A 20,697-nucleotide genomic window follows, 5' to 3' on the forward strand; every position below is an offset into this window, starting at 1 on the left:
TCTCCAGCATTTGTTGTTTGTAGATTTTCTGATGATGCCCATTCTAAGTGGTGTGAGGTGATACCTCACTGTAGTTTTGATTTTCATTTCTCTAATAATTAGTGATGCTGAGCATCCTTTCATGTTTTTGTTGGCAATCTGTATATCTTCTTTGGAAAAATGTCTATTTAGGTCTTCTGCCCATTTTTGGATTTCTTTTAACATTAAGCTGCATGAGCTGTTTATATATTTTGGAGATTAATCCTTTGTCCGTTGATTCATTTGCAAATCTTTTCTCCCATTCTGAGGGTTGTCTTTTCGTCTTGTTTATGGTTTCCTTTGCTGTGCAAAAGCTTTGAAGTTTCATTAGGTCCCATTTGTTTATTTTTGTTTCTATTTCCATTACTCTAGGAGGTGGATCAAGAAAGATCTTGCTGTGATTTATGTCAAAGAGTGTTCTTTCTATGTTTTCCTCTAAGAGTTTTATAGTGTCCGGTCTTACATTTAAGTCTCTAATCCATTTTGAGTTTATTTTTGTGTATGGTGTTAGGGAGTGTTCTAATTTCATTCTTTTACATGTACCTGTCCAGTTTTCCCAGCACCACTTACTGAAGAGGCTGTCTTTTCTCCATTGTATATCCTTGCCTCCTTTGTCATAGATTAGTTGACTGTAGGGGTGTGGCTTTATCGCTTTGGGTAATATAGTCATTTTTACAATATTGATTCTTCCAATCCAAGAACATGGTATATCTCTCCATCTGTTGGTATCATCTTTAATTTCTTTCATCAGTGTCTCATAGTGTTCTGCATACAGGTCTTTTGTCTCCCTAGGTAAGTTTATTCCTAGGTATTTTATTCTTTTTGTTGCAGTGGTAAATGGGAGTGTTTCCTTAATTTCTCCTTCAGATTTTTCATCATTAGTGTATAGGAATGCAAGAGATTTCTGTGCATTAATTTTGTATCCTGAAACTTTACCAAATTCACTGATTAGCTCTAGTAGTTTTCTGATGGCATCTTTAGGATTCTCTATGTATAGTATCATGGCATCTGCAAACAGTGAGTTTTACTTCTTCTTTCCCAATTTGGATTCCTTTTATTTCTTTTTCTTCTCTGATTGCCATGACTAGGACTTCCAAAACTGTGTTGAATAATAGTGGTGAGAGTGGACATCCTTGTCTTGTTCCTGATCTTAGAGGAAATGCTTCCAGTTTTTCACCATTGAGAATGGTGTTTGCTGTGGGTTTGTCATATATGTCCTTTATTATGTTGAGATAGGTTCCCTCTATGCTCAATTTCTGGAGATTTTTTATCATAAATCAGTGTTGAATTTTGTCAAAAGCTTTTTCTGCATCTATTGAGATGATCATATGGTTTTTATTCTTCAATTTGTTAATATGGTGTATCACATTGATTAGCATATATTGAAGAATCCTTGCATCTCTGGGATAAATTCCACTTGGTCATGGTGTATGATCCTTTTAATGTGTTGTTGGATTCTGTTTGCTAGTATTTTGTTGAGGATTTTTGCATCTATATTCATGAGTGATATTGGTCTGTAATTTTCTTTTTTTGTAGTATCTTTGTCTGGTTTTGGTATCAGGGTGATGGTGGCCTCAGAGAATGAGTTTGGGAGTGTTCCTTCCTCTACAATTTTCTGGAAGAGTTTGAGAAGGATGGGTGTTTGATAGAATGTTTGATAGAATTCACCTGTGAAGCCATCTGGTCCTGGACTTTTGTTTGTTGGAAGATTTTTAATCACAGTTTCAATTTTATTACTTGTGATTGGTCTGTTCATATTTTCTCTTTCTTAATGGTTCAGTCTTGGAAGGTTATACCTTTCTGAGAATTTGTCCATTTCTTCAGGTTGTCCATTTTATTGGCATAGAGTTGCTTGTAGTAGTCTCTTAGGATGCTTTGTATTTCTGCAGTGTCTGTTGTAACTTCTCCTTTTTCATTTCTAATTTTATTGATTTGAGTCATCTCCCTCTTTTTCTTGATGTGTCTGGCTAATGGTTTATCAATTTTGTTTATCTTCTCAAAGAACCAGCTTTTAGTTTTATTGATCTTTGCTACTGTAAAACTCATATTCTTAAGTGCTACATTATATTGTAGTGGATTTTAGTATAGGAAAAATATTTTGAAAGTAAGAGTTTAATTCATAGTTCAAGCACAATATTAATGCCAAAAGAAGTTAATATTGTAGCCAAAATACTTTTCTAGGTGAAGAAATAAGTCATAAGTAAATACACAATCATAGACACAATATGCTTAGTAACGAGGCATCACATTTAGCTATTTTTCCAACAAGTGATATCCAAATATGAAAGTATTCAGTGAGACACAGCTAACCAACAGCTATGTAAAATAAAATTGTAAATGATCAGGAATGCTAATTCAAGGCAGACCCATGTGAACTGATGTCATAAATGAAAAGGATATGACAGGGAGGGGGAAGGGTAAACTGAGACGAAGTGAGAGAGTGGCATTGACCCATATACACTACCAAATGTAAAATAGATAGCTAGTGGGAAGCAGTCGCATAGCACAGGGAGATCAGCTCAGGTGCTTTGTGACCACCTAGAGGGGTGGGATAGGGAGGGTGGGAGGGAGACGCAAGAGGGAGGGGATATGGGGATATATGTATATGTAGAGCTAATTCACCTTGTTATACAGCAGAAACTAACACAACATTGTAAAGCAATTATACTCCAATAAAGATGTTAAAAATAAATAAAAATTTTTTAAAAAGAAAAGAATATGGAATAGTATTATGAGTCCTCCATTTATTTAGATCTTCTTTAATTTCTCCCATAAATGTCTCCTAAATTTCGGGGAATTAAGGGAGAATAGTTATTAGGAAAGACTATAAGGGAAAGGAGAAATTATGTTTTGCAGATAACGTGCCAGTTCTTGACCTCCATTTCCCTTTTTGTTTGTTTAAGATAAGAAGAGAATCCCTGAAAATGTAACAGATGGCCACAATCCTCCTTCATGTATGATATGTGGATAACATATAAGAGCTCAAAAGGCAATGGCTGGATGGTACTCCAGATCAAGTTTTCCCAAATTGCAGCCTATGTGTTTAGTGGGTTACAAACAGCCTTATTTTCAATCAGATAGAAATCATCAAAGTGGATCTTGCACAGTAAGATTAAGCATCATTTCATGATTTTTACTTTTGCTTAAGTTATACACACACACATATCCACACACAAAAAATGTAGGTGTATATAGAGCCTGTGATGTAAAATCTGTTTATTCTTGTTAATTGCAGTCAAAAATATTTGAAAAACCATGCTCTGGGAACTATTTTCCAACAGAATTCTAAGTGTCATTACATGTTATAACGCCTGGTACTTACTGTGGCAGGTATTTTGCGGCTATGTCATTTTCGCTTTAGCTCAGACATAAACCTTAGATTTGGGATTGCTACCTATGTGATAGAACAGAATTGAATGAGAGTTAACGGTGAAAACTGGAGGTTATGCATGAGTTAATTAGGGAAGAATGAGAACAACAGTGAAATGAAGGTAGCCGGAGCCCAGCCGGAGCCTTTGAAAGAGGATGTTTAAGAACACTGAGCATTAGCCCCTGGAGGGTATCAGTGGCTCAGGGAACTTATTGGAAGGGTCACAAGGTGCTGCAGAAGCAGTGCATAAAGATAAAGGACAGCTGTCTGAGAAGGCATTTCTCTGGGCCTCCTCCTGGCTCCCATCTCCTTGTCCCTTTTCTTTTCTTTTTTTTTCTTTTTTTACACTTTTCTTAGTGATTAGTGTTTTAATTATACAACAAATACATGTCCTCTTTTAACGAATTCCGATATTACAAACATGCACAAACTAAAAAAGCAAACATTATCTCCTTCTTCCCTATTCCATTGTTCTTTCCTAGAATTAACCATTTAATTTTATTTTTATTTTTTTATTGGGGTATAGCTGCTTGACAATATCCTGGTCCCTTTCTGAAAGCACCCCCAAGCTGTACTTTTGCTTTTTACCTGCTTTGGTCTCCCAGACTCTCCCTCAGTGGCTGAACTGTCACCACGTCTGGCTCTCCATCTTTTCCCTCAAGATCCACCCTAGCAATTTGTTCCCCCAGCTCTCTGGTTTAGGACCATCGTCTCCCACAGGATGTCTCCCAGCCAACCTCAGCTGGGGTTTAAGCAAAAAAGATTGAGGTGTTAAGACCTGAAACAGAGAGCAGATTTAACCTGAACTCCTAGGCTTGTACTACCTCAACCAGAAGACTCGTCAACCAGAGGAAACATCTCCACATGGCACAGCAATTGGTGAAAGAGATAAGAATTACAGCAAAAAACTGATGATGATAATGAGAGTATTTGTTGAGCATTGTTTTAGGCCAGGCATTGTTCCAAGCATCTTACATGAATTAACTCATTAAATTTTCACAGTAACACTGAGGTAGGTAATGTTTTCCCCATTTTGCAGGTGAGGTAAATGGGACACAGAGTATTTAAGCAACTAGCACATGGTCTCACAGCTATACAGTTGTGGAGAACATAGAAAGAAAAGAACTAAGAGTGAACTTTGAAGTAACCAAGAAAAAAGAGAATATTGAGTATCTGCTTGACAAAGTGGGACTCTGATTTTTCAGGGTAACTTTATTTTGCCTTTTATTAGTTCTACGAGTTCATATGCAGTCTAGGTAGATAGGACTCCAGCTGCCTTTACCTGTCGACTTTCGTGTGGCATATGTGGAAGTGTCCAATGTCAATCTCAGAGAATTTTTTTTTTTCCTTTAAGAAAGATACTGCTTTTATAGCTTCCAAACTGGGGTCTTCATAATGAAATCACTCAAAAGGTGGGAAGATAAATGAGACAGAGTCTATCACTGGCTCTTACCAGCAAATTTGAAGTACTTATTGAAAAAGAGAGAGAGAGAGAGACCTTTCAGCCTGACATTTAGATATTGCTTATGTGATGTCCACTCTCCCGGTACAGCCGTGATCTAAATTTAGTAGTTTAAAAAGAACTAAGTCTCTCCTCCCACCCATTTCCAAATGCCAATTGAGAAGTCATTTCTCAGACCCTTTTCATCCTCAAGAAAGCCCTGAGAACTTTAAAAAATTTAAAGACAAAATGTCAGAACACAGTATGCAGTCTCTCCTCCTTCCTAAAATGGCCATTTGGTTAAAATCCATGACAACAAACGAGTTAAAGTTCTGCACTGTTTAAGAACAACCAGCTGACCTTTAAATCTGCTGGTTTGAATCCCATCACCTTTCAACAAGCATGAAATCTGGAACAAGGCATACTAACACACACCAATTATTTTCATAGTGTACATGACTGAACTCACAGTGTCCCGTTTGGGAAAAATAAATAAATAAATAAAAATACACACTCATTTTCCAAAAGCCAGACTTAGAGACCGAGTGTCTCTGTTGGCAAGGATTGTCCTTTGGTAACTGTCTGGAAAAGTGCTGTTGGAGAAGGGCTTTCCTGGGAAAAGCACAAAGGGAGTAACTTTTTCATGTTGCTTAAATTCTGTTTAATGAAATGGTTTCCCCCAACTTTCAGTATAGCAGAAGTAAAAGTAGCTGGGAAATAATTAATTACTATACTCCGTTAAGAATGTTGCATTCCATGGATGTAAGAGAACAATTTTCCCCTCCCCGTGAAAGGGCAAAACGCTGACTCCTACTTTGAGCAAAGGCATAAAAATCCAGGGGCTCAAACCAAGTGTTGAGTGTCTATTCCTTAAAACGATTCTTTGCTTTTTGAAAGTAATTCTCATGAGGCTCTTTTAAGTGAGGATAGTCCCTCATGCCTTCAAAATATAATTCAGCTTACAGAAATTCCGTCACAGGCTTTTTAAGAGCACATGGCATGGCGGTTTTCGTACAATGCGCAGAGAGAGGACCCCCTCTCTGGAGGTCTGTGCCCTGCAACAAGACAGCCGCTGGTCAATTGCAAAACTGGGCTCTTTATCACCTCCTTTCTCCTCTACCCCCAGGTCCCCTCATCCCATGCCATTTCCATCTGCCAGTTACATGGAATATTAACCCCACACCTGGACCATATTCCAGCCCAAGCGTGTTTTTAAGGACTGAGACTTCTGAGATTCCTTCCCAGATAAAATCCTCCTCTCTCATGGGCCCACGTTTGCCAGTCCCTCCTTGCCACAACATGGGATTTCCCTCCTTCACTCCCTGTCATCGGTCACCCCAGAAAGAGAACAGTCAGGCCCTCACAGCAATGTGGGCTGTGGGCCCCAGCCAGGGCCCAGACCACAGCCCTCCCGGCCACTTCTGCTTTGGGGCAGGGGAGGGAGGGGCTGGATTCAGGAAGAGAGGGCACTTCCTGGCTTGGCTGCTACTCAGTCGGGGTCAGGAAGGTATCTGCCAGCTCTGGCGCAGAAGGTCCCTTGGAGCTTACCGTCTATCAGGACGACCTGGTCACCTGGTCTGAATAGCCCTGAGGACTCCTCCGAAATCAAAGGAGCCTCTTCCTGGAGCCCTGGCAGAGCAGGTGGCCAAGGCTTCCTCAGGCCTCACTCACTGTCCTGACCTAACTCTCATCCCTTCCTAAGGAGCACAGCAACCTTGCCAGCTTCCAGGCAGCCACCATTTCCTATCCCTTTTTCCTACATCTGGGACTTGATGCATTGTTAAAGTCCAGCCACGCACCACCGACCCCAACTCACAACTGGTTCCCCGGCCTCCATCTGCTTTGCCAAGATTTGGGGAACAAGGAAGAGCAAAGTGTCTTATTATACCACCCTCAGCCCAACAACCAACAGAAAAACCCTCATCACCTGAGTACAAGGTATGGACCACCACTAGCTCCGCACCTGACTCTTTTCTTTACTCTCCTCGCATGCGGTGAACGACGCCCTTGGTCAAGTCATCCTAAAGTCTATAACACAGAAGGAGACCCAAAGTCCTATATGCTTGAAGAATTGCATGGCCATATCTTTAGTTAACATTTTCTGTTTTATTAATCAGGGTCCATGATTTTATAGTAGATGAGATCTGTTCAGGCCAGCCACCATTTCCTCTCCTTTCTGTCAGCATCCTGCAGACCACAACCACCACCAGAAAAGCAATGTGGTTTTGGGGAGAAGAAATCACAAGATACCTGAAGACAAAAGACTGAGGATTCAGGCCCAGAATTGTTATTAACTGAGAGACTTTGGCCAAGTCACTACAGTTCACTGAAACCTCAGTCTTACCTTCTGTAAAGTGGGGATTATAACAGCCACCTCACAGAGTGCTCCGAAGGAAAAGTAAGATAATAAAAGTGAACATAATTCTGAATTATAAACAGAGAAAGAGGAAAAAAGGAGAGAAGAAGGGAGGAAAAACTGAAAAATTCAGCTTCCCTCACCCTTTTGCACTAGCAGGTAAAATAAAGTGTTCAGACAGGAAACCTGAACAAGATAATCCAAAATATAATATTCTTGGGCACTGTTGAAGGGAGAAGCTACTGTAATGGCCAAATCTGGTCAAGAGCTCAGTCTGAGCAGCATGGTTTTTACCCCCTGAGTGCACTAAAGCTTTGGGACTGACCTGCAGGGAAAGACCAGAAGCTTTCCTCATTTCATTCCCTATAGTAGAAAGACAAGAGCAGCTGAAGGACGAACGTCAAGAGTGGGGTGAGGCAAACACCTCAGGCCATGAACTTACTTTATCCCTTTGGTAGATCACCTTCACCTTCAGGAGAAAATTCCAGCTTTGTGTTTTCTGCTGGGCCCCATTCAAATGGGAAGTTCTGCTCAGAGGCCTGAAATAGAAAACAGGAAGTCAACAGAACTGATTTTCCTAACTCCTCAAATGCAAATCACTGCACTTGCTGTGGATAAGAACTACCATGAGGTGTAAACCTCCTTTCTAAAAGGAGGTCACATGCCAATTACGTACAGAAAACATCCTACTCCAGGGTAAAAAGGAATGTTCCATCAGCTTTCTTCCGAAATGAAGGAGGGAAGCAGAGTGGGATTGACAGTAATGATCAAGGGTGTTCCCATCACAACCAAACTGCCACTAAAAATAATGAAGTGTCCCACTTTGATGCTCAGACACCATTCTCTGAGCTGCTTCTTCTACAGTCACTTTTCTGTAGCTACATCTCAAGGGGGCAGTTACTAAAATGGCTCCCCCCTCCCAACTTCCTCATTATGTTTCATGGTATCAGTATTTTCTTAGAGGCCTGTGTTTGAAACGTGCAAGTTGAAACTCCAAGCCCCACCCCTGCACCTGCCCCTTTAGTTAACCATCAGTTCCATCTCATTTACATCAGACACACATTCAGCTAGTTCTCCTACCACAGCTCCACTCTGGTTTGCCACACCCGGTCATTTCCTCAGCCATCTCTGGTCTGAATCCTTAGCACTCCAGCCTTCCTGCCTCCCCTCTTTCACAAGACTGCCAGATGAACCTTTCCAGCAGACAGTCCCCTCACATTACTCCCTGGCCCCAAGGCCTGCCACAGCTCCCTAATACCTATTGATCAAATCTAAATTACTCACAAGTGGTCTCACCGTAGCTATCTCGCTTAGACAGTGTGTTATAGCAGAGAGTGCCTGAGCCTCGGAGCCAGATGGATTGGGTAAGAATCTCTCTTAGGTGAGCTTTACCACTACGTGGTTGTGTCAATCTGAGCAAATTATGAAACCTCTCTGCCCTTCAGTTTCCTCACTTGTGCAATGAAGATAATTACACCCACCTACATAGTTATTAAGGGACTAAGTGGGATAATACATACAAAGTGGTCACAGTGGGTTCCAATCAGAAGAGTAACTAGTGCTTATGGAGTGCTTTCTACATCCCGGGCTCTGTTCTGAGCGCCACACATGTGTTTATGCAGGTATGACCATTATCCTCATTTTGCAGAAGAGGAAATTGAGGCAAGAGAAAGTGAAGTCACTGAAACCACATAAGGAATCAGTAGAAGAGCCAGCGTTTGCACTCAAGCAGTCTGACTCCAGAGCCTGTAAACTCAACTCCTGGCTCTACCACCTCCCATCAAGGCCACTTCCCCTTCCCTGCAGCTTTCACTGGCTGACACAACCCACAAGTCCACCCCAGTCCTTCCCATCTGTGCAGTCTCCCCTGATGGATGCTGTACTGCATTTTCCCTCCAATCTCACCTGATATCTTGAAAGAAGCAGTTACTATATTTTCTCTACACTCAGTATACCATCTCTTTATTCTTTTTTTATCTGGCCCTCACTTATATATCAGCTTGTTTCTAGAAATTGCATCCGAAAAAAAAAATCCCCAAATTCCAGAGTGTCCCAAAAGAATGTTCTTTCCACCAGCACCCCAGCTGTCATTACTAACCCAAATCTCCTAAGTCCCAGTCACTTACCCGACAAACATTTACCAAGCATCTGCTGTGTTCATGTCAGTAGATGCAGATTACATGGGCCCTGTCCTCTAGGAGCTTTCAGACTAACGAGGAGATGAGTGTTTATGTCGAAAATTTTAATAAGTTGTGACAAGTATGAAACACATGCTGTTAATGGCATCTCCACCTTTGGCTCTCCCTGCTCTTGCACTTCCCATGTCATGTCATTCACGTAGGCCGACACACTGCCTCTTCCTTTTCATCTCTGCGGCCACCCCATGGTTTACTTGCTCCCTGCGTGATTCCTGAGCTATTGCAGTCACCTCCCAACTTATCTTACTGCCTCATCCTCCTGCCCCTGAAAAAAGCAGCCCGCCTGCTGCTGCCAAACAACCTCCATTGTCACTCCCATATTTGAAAACCATGAAGGTTAATGAGGCAAGTGCAGGCCCCTGAGCCTGAACAGGCAAAGCTACTTAGGAACTTAGCCAACTTCCTATCCTGATTTGCTCCACTCCCCTCCACATCCATACACTTCACCTCACGCACCACACCTAAGAGAGACTTCTTACAGGTCTTCAAAAACGAGTCCCCCCCCCGCCAGGCTTCCCTGGTGGCGCAGTGGTTGAGAATCCGCCTGCCGATGCAGGGGACACGGGTTCGTGCCCCGGTCTGGGAAGATCCCACATGCTGTGGAGTGGCTGGGCCCGTGAGCCATGGCCACTGAGCCTGTGCATCCGGAGCCTGCGCTCCGCAAAGGGAGAGGCCACAACAGTGAGAGGCCCGTGTACCACAAAAAAACAAAAACAAAAACAAAAAACGAGTCCCCTTCCTGTTTCCTATTGTCCCCTTTGTCCTCCCAATCTATCGGCTTATTTTTGTTTCTGAAATTCAGATGCTCCTCCAGGATTCAGGTCAAGTTACCTCCTCCATGAAGCTTCCTCTCATTCTCCCACAATGTATGATATAGTTCTGTTCTCTGACTTGCTTTAGTCATGCATTTGTGTCTCCTTTAGGGCACTTTAATTCTATCTTGCATTCCAGTCATTAGCGGTTTTAATCTTACAGTGTCTATCTTTAAGACAGTATTTGTCTTTGTCGTCTTCATTCAATACGGCACGTAGCAGATTGATACAAGCATAACACGTGCTGAATAAATAATGAATACGCTTTCTGATATTTTGTATGTGATGTAGTGGGAGAAACCTCATGAGGACCCAAGAAGAAGCCTAAGTTCTTTCTTTCTTATTATTATCATCTAATCTTTTATCCAACAAATCTTTTTTCATCCCTAGGCAATATGCTAGGCACTTGGGGTACAAAAATAAAGACACAAAAGCCTTCACTCAATAAACACATATTTTCTATCAGAAAGATTGACACATAATACAAATAAAATAATAAGATACATGAAAAATCATATGAATTGCAAAATTATACCAATTCTACCACTAACTAGGTATGTGACCTTGGGAAAGTCACTTATTCTGTGAGGTTAAGTGTTGATAAGTAAAAAACGCAAACTCATAGGCGGTCTACGAATTTATGATTCTAACTCACAACTTTTTAAAAAGTGACTCAACACAAAGACTGGTTATCATTCACGTAATTGCAGGAAAATGAGGCCATAGAGGCAAATGCAGACAGTGCTAGCCCAAGCTCTCTTCAAGTGAAAAGGGGTCTTGACCAGCAGATGTTGAGTTTACCTCTCTTGGCCAAGGCTGTTCTAAGATAGAGGTGAATTCCCACTTTACCCCAAGCACAAAATACACAAGTCATTTAATGGACTCCTCTAGCTCTGATTCTGTGCTCATCCAGCCTGGTTACTGACTGGTTTGCTATCAGGTCTGTCTCTTGGAATAGAATATGGCGGTCAAGCTGATGAGTATTTTGATTTCTGGGACTCTTGTCTTTTTCATTGCAAATTAGTATGTCATTCTCATTGACACATCAGTCTCATTAGCTGATTAATATGAGTCCTCACCTAAGAAGTAGATACCCTCTCAGTGAACCCAACAAATCAAGTTTCTGGGCTGAAAGGCTCAGGTATAAACCATAGACCTTAGAAAATTCTATGACAAAGGCACCTTGCAGAGGTTTCAGAAAGATGGCCGGGTGCCCTTCTCTTAGAGACTTACACCCCCAAACACACATGCCATGTACCTTTTCTCCAAACTCTTCTAGTTGGTACTTAGAGGTAAGGACCAGGTTTTCTTTTCCTTGTGCATCGTGGAGCCTAGTTAAAAAAAATGTCCTGATGGGCATAAGAGATGCTTTCCTCTGGGCTCCCATGTTCTACCACTAGTATTTACTACATGGGAATGTCTTGCATCCACCCTCTCTGATGTGGGCAATGTGTTCTTTTCACTCCTCTCTGTATCACCCCCACCTGGTGCCTGGCATGTCAAAGGCATTCAATAAATGCTTTGTATGAAGCAATCAGCCAATATCATCAAAACTTTTTAACGATTTACACATGCTAAATTTAGAACTACAAATGGTATGGTTCCTATCCTCAAGTAAAATCAATGTAAAACTTAAGACCGGAACTATGAATGTGATTTGGTCTTAGGATGAGTCCTTAATCAATGAAAAACAACTCAGCAACCAAGAAGTCATTTCAAAACAACAAATTCTCTTTTTGTATTTCTCAAATACTGGGAAATGGACTCAGTCCGCAGCAACAATCCATAAAACGTCCTTTATTTTCATATGGTTACCTCATATCACACAAACTCTTTCATTTACGTTTCTCCTTCAGATCCTCCCACCAAAACTGCCCTCTCAGAGCCAGTCCTCAGACCTCACTCCTTCTCTCCCTCTACCTTTTCCCTTGATTCTGCATCACAAAAGCCCAAAAGAACTGGTCTGGCAATATGGAACCTTGCTTGAAATCTAGAGAAGGAAAGAAAACGAATAAGCAAAACCAGAACCATTCTTTGTAAGCAGTGAAAGAAGGATACCTCGTAACTATCATACACTAAAAATGTTGGCCCGATCATATAATGATACAATTTTTAAAAGCCAAAATAAATAGAAAATAGTACCAAAAAAAGAAATTGTTTAAATTTCTTAAGCCTCTACAATGTTTGGGAAACTTGTAACAATCACAAAAGATTTACTGACCACTTGCTATAAAAAAAAAATTGTTTTGAAAGGGATACTGTGTCAGGGATACCCAAGACCACCCTTATATTTGAACATTCACTAGAAGAACTCACAGAATTCAGCCTATAGTTGTACTTACACCTAAGATTTCTTACAGTATAGTAAGGATACACAGCCAGATGATAAGGGGAAGAAATATGTGGAGAATCTGAAGGATTCCAGGTGTAGACTTCCTTATGCTCTCTCCCTCCCATGAGAGGTCACACAGAGAACACATACCACAGCAATGAAAAAGTTGCAACACGATGCAATGATTCAGCCTAGGGAAACTCCTTAGAGGCTAGGTGCCCAAGGTTACTACAGGGGCCTGGTTATGTAGGCACTCTTTGCCTAGCACATAAAAAGTTCCAGAGCCCCAGAAGGAAAGCAGGTGTTCAAACTTAAGCCGTATTTTTTGCACAAAACTCTAGGCACGATGAACCACACTGATCAGTTAATTGACTGAGCACTTTGAGAACAAAATTCCTAGATGCCAACAAAGAGCCAACCGTGCAAACAGGCCTTTCTAAGAGTAGCAGTCTCAAGTCTGCTATGTTAACTATTTTCTGCACAGATACAAAGACCAAGTTCATGCCCTTGAGGCAACTGAAATCTAGAGAAACGAGACACACATAAAAACATGCACTGCACACAGTAGACATAGCTTGCTAAAAACACTGAAGTAATATTTTTCAAAATGTCCCCTAGACCGGGGGGACCCAACCTCCGGGCCGCAGACCGGTACCGTTCCACAGCCTGTTAGGAACTGAGCTACGCAGCAGGATGTGAGCAGCGAGTCATTAAAGCTTCATCTGCCGCTCCCCTTTGCTCGAGTTACCACCTGAATGACACCCCCCCAACCCTGCCACCACCACCAGTCCATAGAAAACTTGTCTTCCACGAAACTGGCCCCTGGTGCCAAAAAAGTTGGGGACCACTGCTCTAGACTACCTTTATCAGAATCACCAGAGTCCTTGTCAATGACTATACCTTGAAGCATCCTAAGCAATAGAAGAATGGAGTGTCAATGAAAGCCACAGATTGAGGTGAGATTATAGAAGACCTTGAATACCATAATGAGAAATCTGAATTTTATTTCATAGCCATTGGAAACCACTGGAAGTTTTCTTTTTTCTCTACCAGCTAATAATACGATCAAAACAGCACTGCTTGAAGATGAATCTGACTACCTTATGTAGAATAGAGTGGAAAGGGCAGAGATAGTAGGCCAAGAAAACAGAACCTCAAAGGGAAAGAATGATCATAACTAATATCAAGGGACCACTCACTAGTTTACACTGTCCAAGATGCTTTACATGAATTCTCATGTCAACCTTCTAAAGTAGGTGCTACAATGTCACACAATGAATTCAAACCGAGAGAGTGTGATCCCAGAGCTTGTATATTTACTTGTCATCCAACAGACCTGTAATAGAAAGTCAGGACAGTAGAAAAGGAACAAGTGGTGAAGCAAGGGGCAAGGGAAAGGAAGTAATCCCATGTAACTCCTACATTTATCTTGTCCTTTCCTCCCTTTGGGCACTTTCTTCTAAGATGACATGAAGAAAGCCATCTTTTAAAAACGGTAGATGATTGAAAGAGAGAACTAAAACCAGATACTGTCAAAATTTTTCTGAATAAGATGAGAGGTGAAGAATTAATAGGAGTCAGAGCTCCTTCTTGACCCCAATAGCTAGTAAGAAACAAAGTGCCCTGTTGCACATAGATTTAAAGAAAGGAGCGGGCAGCCAGTGGCATTCTTTTATTTTTAATATCTCAGAGAAATTTACGCTGTTAAAATCTTCCTGTTTATTTCCTTCTGACATAACACAACCGAAAATTACATAATAATTGAGCTACTCTGAAGAGTGTAATGTTTAAGACATCCACACAATGAACACTACAGAATCATCATCTGTCTCATCATCAAGATACATTTGTTGAAGATGTAGATGTCAACTACAGATTGGCATTCTCCATTGGCACTTGCCATCTACCTCTACAAGGATTAAATCTTGTGCAGGAGCAGCTGCTGACTTTCAACACCCCTGAAAGGAGTTCAGGGTGGAGAGCAGAAATGAGGCACCCTGTGCTCTGGGAAAAACTGGCAGAACAGGTCTTCAGATAGTTAGATATTTTCAGGAGCCAATTGTATGAGCCCAATTCTTGTATCTCCTCATATCTAGAAAAGCACTAAAATCATGGTGACGTCTGCTCCCCATGACTAGCAGTAACCTGCGCAAGACTAGCAGAAACCTTCTGTAAAAAATATGTGCTTGATTGCATGTATTCTCCCTTCACCAAAATCACATATATACTGACCTTCCCCCCTGCCTCTTTGGAGCAGTTTCTCAGAGCTATCTGGACGCTGTCTCCCGGGCTGCAGTCCTCATTTTGCCCCAAATAAAACTTAACTCAAAAAAAAAAACACAAAAAACCACTTAACTCGCAACTCTCACATTGTGCATTTTTTAAAAGTCAACATAGAGAACAAACGTATGGGCACCAAGGGGGGAAAGGGGGAGGGAAAGGAGGGGATGAACTGGGAGATTGGGATTGACATATATACACTGGTATGTATAAAATAGGTAACTAATGAGAACTTGCTATATAGCACGGGGAACTCCACTTCACTGTATAGCAGAAACTAACATAACATTGTAAAACAACTATACCCCAGTAAAAAGAAATAAAATTTTAAAAAGACACATTTGTTGATCACTTAGTTGCATGAAAAGTTTTAGAGATGCTAGAGGAAAACACTGTCCCAGCAGCTCTAGGGGACGCAGCACAGTAATTTGCTTAATCAATAAATTGTTGGTTCTTCATAAAACCCAGAATTAAGCAACAAGACAAGCCACTATTTGTGGGGAATTAATTTGTTGCCTCAATTGGCATTAGGCAGCAGGCCAAAGGCCAGTAAAACAAGTTTAAATTAATGTACCAAAATAACTCAGTTCTAGAATACTGATCTTATCGTGTTGGATGTGATTCTAAAATCTTTAGTAGCCATTAACCTTACTTCTAAGTGAGCAGTCTGTATCTTTCATATTCAGAAGCCCTGCTAGACAACTCAAGCACTCAGGAGTAGGGTCAAGAAATGGCACCGAGGAACAACTTAAACAAAACCTTCAAATCCTTCAATGCTACCTGAAGGTCTGTGGAATGTACCATGCTATTGGAGAAAATTCATTCTGATTCAGGTAACCAACTCAGTAATAGCTTGCTTGAGAATTCTCTTCCCCTAAGAAGTAATGCCAGTGAGAAGTTATTTGCTCACTTATTGTTACAGCATTCTGACGAGGTTTAAAAGAATGAAGGGATACAAAACCTGCCTTCCAGGAGTCTCATGAGAAAAATGGCACAGACACAGATGGAAACGATATGAATACACACCAGTAAATATTTATGAACGGTGTAAAAGCATGGGTCATGGAGGTCAAACAACCTCAGTTTGCAGCCCGGCTCTACCATTCACCATCTTAAGCAAGTTTTACAGCCTTCTCAAAGCTTCAGTTTCTCCTTCTGAAAACTGGGTTAATAATAACACCCACCTTGTAGGCTGTTGTGAAGCGTTAGTAAGATAATGAACATAGAATACTTAGCACATGAAAGGAGTCCAACAAATGCTACCTGCTATTATTGTCATAAAATGATTCGTTTTTTTCTTACCACTATTATTACTACTTCTTCCACAGTAGGTTCTCTCATCTATATTTTGCCCCATACCTTAAAGATAAGGAGGCTCCAGAGCTGCATGCAGTGGTTCAGTCCAGATGGAATAATTCACCTCAAGCAGGGAAGCTAGGAGGTTCAGTGTGTGTCAGAATGTCAGAGAAGAATATTTCAGACGGCTGGAGAAGGAAGGAAGCACGGCCTGGATAAAACGGATAAGTGAGTTTGCTCTAAATGTCTTCTTGAACTGAGGAAGGGCACATGTTCACAGTCATATGATTTTCAGAGTCGGAAAGTGACTTAAAAATCCTTAAGTCACTCAAAAAACAAAAACATAAAAAACACCAAACAAACAAACTAGCTTTTGGATAACCACAAAAACTGTATGCCTTCCTCTAGTGTTATTTGAAAATTTGAAATAAATGCACTATCATGAGGGAAAAAAGATGGTTGCAATGGTAACCTTGAAAAAAAATTTTATTTTGATCTTGAAAGATACACATTTCTTCCTCGGATCATGTGGCAACAATGTGAGCTCTGAATCTGCTTCCTCACCAGCAGCTTTCCTTCCTAAGTAATGGGAAAACCAGAGCCCAATGCAGGTTACTCTCAATGTCAAGCTTCTTTGCTGCTTTATTTTCAAATATCATAGGACACCTTCACCCTGACTCTGATACACCCCATATAGGGCCAGGACAAAGGACCATTAAGACTCTAGGGACTGGCTCTTAGCCACACAGTTAATTGGCGCAGGAAAGACATGAGAATCCTGCTGATGGATGGGAAGATTCAGAGGAGGAAACAGAGATTACAGTGAGGGCTTACAATAACTTGCTGTGGGAAATCAAATGATGTGGGCAGCTAGTTAGATCTGAGTAAGAAAGAGACTTCAGCAAAATGATATTTTAGGGAAAACATCCTTTCTGCTGTATACAGCTCACGATAAATTAACCATGTCAGATCCTTATCTCAGCACCTTTTGCTACCAATAATGGAATGATAATGAAATACCAACAAAATATATCTAAAGTTAAAATACAGTTGTAATGTTTTTCGTTTGAGGAAGTTTTTTTAATTTATAATCAGTGCTTAACCCATTTTAGGAATGAGGTTGAAATAAGATTTTTTTTCTCAGTTGGTTATAACAAACTTAAAGGCTTGGTAGCTAGAAAAACAAATTCTGTTTTCTTTTCTTTCTTTTCTTAAGACAGAGAGATACACACTGAGCACACAGGAGCTTGGACTATTTTGAGTGCTCCCCAAGTCAAAAGACAAGTTTTAGTCCTCATTTCTTAGAGATGTCCTCTCACTCGGACAACTTGAAGACATTCTGAGTTTTCCTCAGCCTAGATTTTCAACTCAAGTAACTGGTGGCCGGGCATCTTCCAGAAACAGGCTTCCTATCGGAACCCTTCTTCCCTTCCCAGTACAACTGTGTGCATATTGACCTAGTACAGACCTGTGTTCTTATTAGAGCTTCGGCAAATATTTGATGATGACCCTGGCCTTCAAGAGTTGGCCACCACCCTGAGTTTTCAGAGCCTTTTCCCAAAAGGGACAGGATGAAAAAGGAGCTTCCAGACTGGAATTTTTTCTGCTTAGCCACTTCCCGTGCTACTTACCGAAGGCTTTGCTGATGGGAATACTCGTAAAGCGCAACACAAACACACCCATGTTTGAGTTGCCATCTGAAACCAAAGTTAAGTACACTTGAAGCATTCTTCGTGCTGACCAGTAAAATTTGGTGTTTTCTCAGAGGAAAAGAGGACAGCCCTCTTCTCTTGAAGATGTGGGAAACAGGCAGGCATGTGGCACACTCCGGAGTTTCTTGTATAGGAAGGGAGTGGGGCAGGACTCTACCACAAAGAGGAACCTGGGGGGCTTTGCTGAAACCTGCTTAGCAAGCACACAGCTATCACGTGCATTGCGTGTTATCTGGTAGCTCTTTGCGTTTATCAGCATCAGCTGAGCGGAGCTAATGGGATAATCATTAAGCCCCTACATCCAAGCCACCTCCTGGCCTCCCACTGGAGGCTGAAGGGAGGAACACTCGTTGCGGGAAAAACTTGGAATTCACTCCGGTATGACTCTCTGTAGTCTCTCTTGGGGAATTTAGGTCTGGGAAGCTTTCAGACACAGGCCAAGTAAGTATTCAAAGCCCTTATAGGGGGCTTCCCTGGTGGGGCTGTGTTTAAGAATCTGCCTGCCAATGTAGGGGACATGGGTTCGAGCCCTGGTCCTGGAAGATCCCACATGCCGCGGAACAACTAAGCCCGTGCGCCTCAACTACTGAGCCTACACTCTAGAGCCCACGAGTCACAACTACTGAAGCCCACACACCTAGACCCCGTGCTCCACAACAAGAAAAGCCACTGCAATGAGAAGCCCACACAGCTGCAATAGAGTAGCCCCCGCTTGCCACGACTAGAGAAAGCCTGCGCGTAGCAAAGAAGACCCAGTGCAGCCAAAAATAAATAAAGTAAATTTTAAAACCCTTGTGGGAGTGATCTGAGCAAATCATTCCATACTCATCCATAGTATTTTTTTTTACCTTATTCATATCCTATGTTGGACTTGGGGAAAAGATGAGTTATTTTGTGAAGAGATAATAGCGTAGATGTTACAAAATTCAAAAGTTATAAAAGAAAATGGTGAAATATCCTCCCCAACTCTATCTCCCAGCTATTTAACTACTGTTGCAGTTTCTTAAATATACGTCCAAAGCTGTTCTGTGCATATACAAGTACAGATGTACATGCATTTTTATGGAAAATGTATATATCACATATGAAGAAGAGTAGTTTTCAAACTTTTTTTATTGTGATCTACAGAAAGAAATGAACTTTCTCTTCTGTTCCATGGATGTGGTTATCTGTAACCCAGTACCAGAGTGCTTTAATCATTTTAGCTTTATATTATGTGCTCATCAGAGCATTCATACTTCTCATTACTTTTCTGATTCAGGATTTTTCCTGGCTATCCTTGCTGTTTATTTTTCCATGTAAACTTTAGAATCAGCTTCTCTGGACATCTGGTCCTTCCCTCCATGTATCTTGGTGCCAATTGTTGTTGTTTATATATATAAAGACCATTGATATTTGTATCAAGCCACACTACTCAATTCTCTTATTGTTGATTATTGGTGGCTGTGATCTTTCAGTTAATTTACTTGCTTTCTCAGCACAGTCATATTATTTGCAAATATTATTTTACCTCCTCTTTTCCCATTTATACATCTCATATTTCTTTCTTTCTCTTATCTAAGTGAAGTTGGCTAGTACCTCAAGATTAATGTTCACTAATGTGATGAACATTGTGCTTCTATTGTTTACCCATTAGGCATGAGCTGACTTTTGAGGTAAGATAAATCTGTTATATTAAGGCAATAGGAATTTAGTTCTGTTTCATGAGGTGTTTTTCCATAATCAATCATGAGTTTTACTATTACAACAAAGATTTTCAGCAACCAAGGGTGTGAGCACCCATGTTTTAATATATTTGTAGGGTGAATTGTGTTAACGGGTTTTCTAATACTAAACTATCCCTTCCTTCCTAAAATGAACCTCACTTGGCCATGTTTTCTTTTACTGACAACCTGGATTCTGTTTGCTAATATTCTATTGATGACTTTTGCATTGATAGTCACAAGAGGCACTGGTCTGTGGTTTTCTTTCGTTTTATTGTTGATGTTCCATGGCGGACTTCGGCACCAACAGAACCTTTACTTCATGAAAGAAACCAGAGGCTTTTCTTCTTTTTCTAGAAGAGTTTTACAAAGCAATGGGGTGATTGATTAAGGTTAAAAAGTTCACCTGTGAAAACATCGACAGCTGGTAGCTGGGGAGAGGGGCAGCCTTTTGAAAACTTTCCTACGTTTCGGAGTATAATTGATCTCTTTAGATATTCAGACTCTTCTGGGGCCAGTCTTAGAACTGCATTTTCTAGAAATTTCAATATTTTATACAGGTTTCTAGAAATTACATATTTTATCCAGGTTTTTAAATTTATTTGTATATGGTTGAGCAAATAAGTCTCCTATAATCTCTGTTAATTTATCCGTGATTATTTCTCTACTCTTTTTTTAAAAAAAATCTATTTCTGCTTTCTCCCTTTCAAAAACAAATGTTGCACCATTTTTCACAACAGCCAGAAGGTGGAAGCAATCCAAGTGCCGACCAACAGAAGAATAAATAAACAAAAGGTGATATATGCAATACAAGGAGTATTATTCAGACACAAAAAGAAGTTCAGACACATGTTACAGTATGGCTGAAATTTGAAAACATTACACTTAGTGAAATAAGCCAGACAAAAAGGGAAAAATATTGTATGATTCCACTTACATGAAATACCTAGAATCTGCAAATTGATACAAAAAGTAAATTTGAGGTTACCAGGGGCTGGAGAGAGGGGAGAATGGGGAGTTATTGCCTAATGGGCACAGAGTTTTTGTTTAGGGTGATGAAAAAGTTTTGAAATAGTGATGATGATTATATAACATGGTAAATATAATTAATGCCACTGAACTGTACATTTTAAAATGGCAAATTTGTGTTATATATACTTTACCACAATGAAAAGATCA

The 20,697-nt window shown here is 40.6% G+C and overlaps 1 long non-coding RNA gene across 1 annotated transcript in view; it reads left to right on the forward strand.

The window, feature by feature from the left end:
* Positions 1-16,099, forward strand: part of LOC136794004 (uncharacterized) — a 31,909-nt gene extending 15,810 nt beyond the window's left edge. Inside the window, exons 2-3 of the long non-coding RNA XR_010840153.1 lie at positions 15,494-15,640; positions 15,730-16,099. This is a non-coding gene — a long non-coding RNA (uncharacterized lncRNA). The remainder of the gene's footprint in view (positions 1-15,493; positions 15,641-15,729) is intronic.
* The last annotated feature ends 4,598 nt before the right edge of the window (positions 16,100-20,697 follow it).

Source organism: Kogia breviceps, chromosome 4, assembly GCF_026419965.1.
Source record: "Kogia breviceps isolate mKogBre1 chromosome 4, mKogBre1 haplotype 1, whole genome shotgun sequence".
NCBI classification, from domain to species: Eukaryota; Metazoa; Chordata; class Mammalia; order Artiodactyla; family Physeteridae; genus Kogia; species Kogia breviceps.